The sequence below is a fragment of the Salvelinus sp. IW2-2015 genome, linkage group LG16 (genome assembly GCF_002910315.2).
Source record: "Salvelinus sp. IW2-2015 linkage group LG16, ASM291031v2, whole genome shotgun sequence".
NCBI classification, from domain to species: Eukaryota; Metazoa; Chordata; class Actinopteri; order Salmoniformes; family Salmonidae; genus Salvelinus; species Salvelinus sp. IW2-2015.
In genome coordinates, this window is record NC_036856.1 from 23,964,435 (window position 1) to 23,969,167 (window position 4,733).

Sequence of the window (4,733 nt, forward strand, 5' to 3'; positions counted from 1 at the left end):
CAAAAGAGAGGATTTGTGAATTGGTCGGTGCAATTGTAAACTGTGATTTCACCTGAAATATGCACTTTTTTCTAACAAAACCTATCCTATACCATAAATATGTTATCAGACTGTCATCTGATGAGGTTTTTTATAGGTTATTGGCTATCAATATCTTAGTTTAGCCGAATTGGTGATAGCTACTGGTGGAGAGAAAAAAATGGTGGACAAAAAGAAATTGTGTATTTTGCTAACGTGTTTAGCTAATAGATTTACATATTTTGTCTTCCCTGTAAACATTTTAAAAATCTGAAATGGTGGCTTTATTCACAAGATCTGTATCTTTCATCTGGTGTCTGGACTTGTATTTTTAATGATATTTAGATGCTACTATCTACTTGTGACGCTATGTAGCTATGCTACTCAGTGGGGGGGGTGGTGGGGGCTCCCGGATCCGGTTGGTGACTCGTGAGAAGTTTTAATGACTCTTCTAAGTGTAACTTCTGACTTCAACCTGTTATAGGATGAGCCTTGACTAGAATGCAGTAATATACATACTGTTTTACCCACCTACTGTATCTAAACATTATTGAATTGAAACAATCTTCAATGACATTGTGCATAGGGCACCAGTTTGTCTAAGGTGTTGGGTTGAGTACCAGGTGGTAGCCGGCTAGTAACAGGGACTAAAGTGACAGAGCACTTTAATGACAGCAGACAGACAGACAGACAGACAGACAGACAGACAGACAGACAGACAGACAGACAGACAGACAGACAGACAGACAGACAGACAGACAGACAGACGAACAGACAGACAGACAGACAGACAGACAGACAGACAGACAGACAGACTCGGAAGCAAGTTCAGTGAGTGAATACATTTATATAAATAAACGAACATGACAAAACAAAGAAACACGAACAGCGCACCGTAATGAAACAGACACAGAAACAATAACACCTGGGGAAGGAACAACCAAAGGGACTGACATAAATAGGGCAGGTAATTAAGGAGGTGATGAGGTCCAGGTGAGTGTCAATAAGCTACTGGTGTCACATCGGCTGGTGTGTGTGACGATGGTGACAGGTGTGCGTAATAATCAGCATTCTGGTGACCTAGAGTCCAGAGAGGGATTATACGTGACAATCACCAACAAACTATCATGGACAGTCGTGAGAAGGGCACAGCAACGCCCCCTCAGGAACCTGAAAAYATTTGTAATGGGTTCTCAAAAAGTTCCACAGCTGCACCATCGAGAGCATCCTGACTGGTTGCATCACTGCCTGGTATGGTATTTTTTCGGCCTCTGACCGCAAGGCGCTACAGAGGGTAGTGCATACGGCCCAGTAAATCACTGAGGCCAAGCTTCCTGCCATCCAGGATCTCTCTATCAGGCGGTGTCAGAGGAAGGCCCTGAAAATTGTCAGACTCCAGCCACTCAAGTCATAGACTGTTCTCTCTGCTACCACACGGCAAGCGGTACCGGAGCGCCAAGTCCAGGTCCAAAAGGCTTCTTAACAGCTTCTACCCCCAAGCCATAAGACTCCTGAACAGCTAATCAAATGGATACCCGGACTATTCACGCTGCTGCTCCTCGCTGATTATTATCTATGCATAGTCACTTTATTGACTCTGTACCGGTACCCCCTGTGTAAATAGCCTCGTTATTGTTATTTTATTGTTGCTTGTTTATTTTTTACTTTAGTTTATTTAGTAAATATTTTCTTYACTCTTATTTTTCTTAAATGCATTGTTGGTTAAGGGCTTGTAAGTAAGCATTTCACGGTAAGCTCTACACCTGTTGTATTCGGCCCATGCGACAGATACATTTTGATTTGATGCCTCCTGTCCTCAATGGCATATCGTGTGTGAGAGAGGGAGAATAGCGAGGGATACAGAGGAGAAAATGTAAGAATGGAGGTGTAAGAGAAGAAATGTAAACTGTAGATGAGAATACCTACCCCTCCTCTCTCTCTCTCTCTCTCTCTATCTCTCACTTTCGCTCTTTCATTCTCTCTCTCGCTCTTCATCTCACTGTTCCATGTGTAGGATGTGGTAGGAAGAGGAGAGGAGGAGGGAGAGAGGAGAGGAGAGGAGAGGAGAGGAGAGGAGAGGAGAGGAAGAGGAGAGGAGAGGAGAGGAAGAAGGAGAGAGAAAGAGGAATCTGCCAGAGAGCAGAGGAGAGGAGAGGAGAGAGCAGAGGAACGAGGAGAGGAAGTGAGCAGAGAGAGAGGAGAGGAGTGAGCAGAAGAGAGGAGAGAGCAGAAAGAGGAGTAGAGAGTCAGGATAAGAGAGGAGAGGAGAGCACCGAGAAGAGAGGAGAGAGCAAGGAAGAGAGAAGAGAGGAGAGGAGAAGCACAGAAGAGAGGAGAGGAGAGAGCATAAGAGAGGAAGAGGAGAGGAGAGCAGAAGAAGAGGAGAAGAGGCAGAGGAAGAGGAAAAGAGAGGAGAGAGCAAGAGGAAAGGAGAGGAGAGAGCAGAGGAGAGGAAAAAGAGAGGAGAGAGCAGAGGAAGGATAGGAGAGGAGAGAGCAGAGGAGAGAGAGAGCAGAGGAGAGGAAAAGAGAGGAGAAGACAGAGAGAAGAGGAGAGGAGAGAGCAGGAAGAGAGGGAAGCAGAAGGAGAGGGAGAAAGCAGAAGAGGGAGAGAGAGAGCAGAAGAGAGGAGAGAGCAGAGGAGGGGAGAGGAGAGGGCAGAAGAGAGAGGAGCGAGGGAGAGAGGAGAAGAGAGAAGAGAGCAGAGGAGAGGGAGAGGAGAGGAGAGGAGAAGAGAGAGGAAGGAGAGGAGAGCACAAGAAGAGAGGAGAGGAGAGCACAGAAAGAGAGGAAAGAGGAGAGCGCAGAAGAGAGGAGAGCGCAGAGAGGAGGGAGGAGGGAGAGGAGAGGAGAGGAGAGGAGAGGAAGGAGGAAGGAGAGAGAGGAGAGGAGAGGAGAGGAGAGGAGAGGAGAGGAGAGGAGGAGGAGGAGGAGAAGAGAGAGGATTGTCAGAGAGGAGATGGGAGAGGGCGAGAGGAGAGGAGAGGGCAGAGAAGAGAAGAGGAAGAGGAGAGGGCACGAGGCAGAGCAAAGAGAAGAGAAAGAGAAAGGATCTGGTCAGAGAGCGGGAGGAGATGAGAGGAGAGAGCAGAGGAGAAAAGGATTCGTCAGAGAGGAGAGGAGATGGCAGAGGAGAGAGCAGAGCGAGAGCAGCAGAGCAAGAGCAGAGAGAGGAGAGGAGAGGAGAGGAGAGGAGGAGAGGAGAGGAGAGGAGAGAGAGGAGAGGAGAGAGAGAGAGGAGAGGAGAGGAGAAGGAGAGAGCGCAGAGAGCAGAGGAGCAGAGAGCAGAGAGCGAGAGGAGAAGAAGAGAGAAAGGAAAAAAAAAAGGAAAAAAAAGAAGAGAAGAGGAGAGGAGAGGAAGAGGAGAGGAGGAAGAGGAAAGAGGAGAAGAGAAGAGAAGAGAAGAGAAAAGAAGAGAGAAAAAAGAGGAGAGGAGAGGAGAGGAGAGGAGAGGAGAGGAGAGGGAGGGAAGGGAGAGAGGGAGGAGAAGAGAGAGAGAGAGAAGAGAGGAGAGGAGAGAGAGAGGAGAGGAGAGGAGAGGAGAAGGAGAGGAGAGGAGAGGAGAAGAAGAAGAGAGAGAGGAGAAGAGAGAGAAGAGAAGAGAAGAGAAGAGAAGGAGAAGAGAGAGAAGAGAAGAGAGAAGAGAAGAGAAGAGGAGAGAGAGAGAGAGGAGAGGAGAGGAGAAGAGAAGAGAAGAGAGAAAGGATCGTCGAGAGAGCAGACGGAGAGAGAGGAGAGAGGAGGAGAGGGAAAGAGAAGAGAAGGAGAGAAAGCAGAAGAGAGGGAGGAGGAGAGAGGGAGGGGAAGAGAGGAGAGGAGAGCAGCAGAAGAGAGGAAGAGCACAGAGAAGAGAGAGAGAGGAGAAGCGCAGAGGAGAGAGGAGAGAGAGGAGAGGAGAAGGAGAGAGGAGAGGAGAGGAGAGGAGAGGAAGAGGAGAGGGAGAGGAGAGGAGAGAAGAAGAAGAGAGAGAGAAGAGAGAGAGAAGAGAAGAAGAGAGGAAGAGAAGAGAGAGAGAAGAGAAGGAAAGAGAGAAGAGAGCAGGGAGGAGAGGGAGGAGAAGAGAAGAGAAGAGAAAAAGGATCTGTCGAGAGCGAGAGAGATGAGAGAGAGAGGAGGAGGAGAAAGCAGAGAGAGAGGAGAAAGCAGAAGAGAGGAGAGGACGAAGAGGAGAGGGAGAAGAGAGGAGAGAGAGGAGCAGAGAGAGAGGAGAGCACAGAAGAGAGGAGAGGGAGGAGAGGAAGGAGAGGAGAGGAGAGGAAGAGGAGGAAGGAGAGGAGAGGAGAGGAGAGCGAGAGCAGGAGAAAGGATTTGTCAGAGAGGAAGATAAGAGAGGAGAGGGAGAGGGCAGAGCAGAAAGAAGGGAAGAGGAGAGCAGAGAGAGCAGAAAGAGAAAGAGAAGAGAAGAAAGGGATCGTCAGGAAGAGCAGAGGAGAGATGAGAGAGAGAGCAAGAGGAGAAAAGGATTTGTCACGAGAGGAGAGGAGATGGCAGAGGAGGAGAGCAGAGCAAGGAGCAGAGCGAGCAGAGCAGAGAGGAGAGGAGAGGGAGAGAGGAGAGGAGATGGAGAGGAGAGGAGAGGAGAGAGCAGAGAGCAGAGAGAGAGAGGCAGGAGAGCAGAGAGCAGAGCAGAGGAGAGGAGAGGAGAGCGAGAGAAGAGAACGAGCGAGAAGTAAGAGGAGAGAAGAGAGGAGAAGGAGAAGAGAAGAAGAGAAGGAG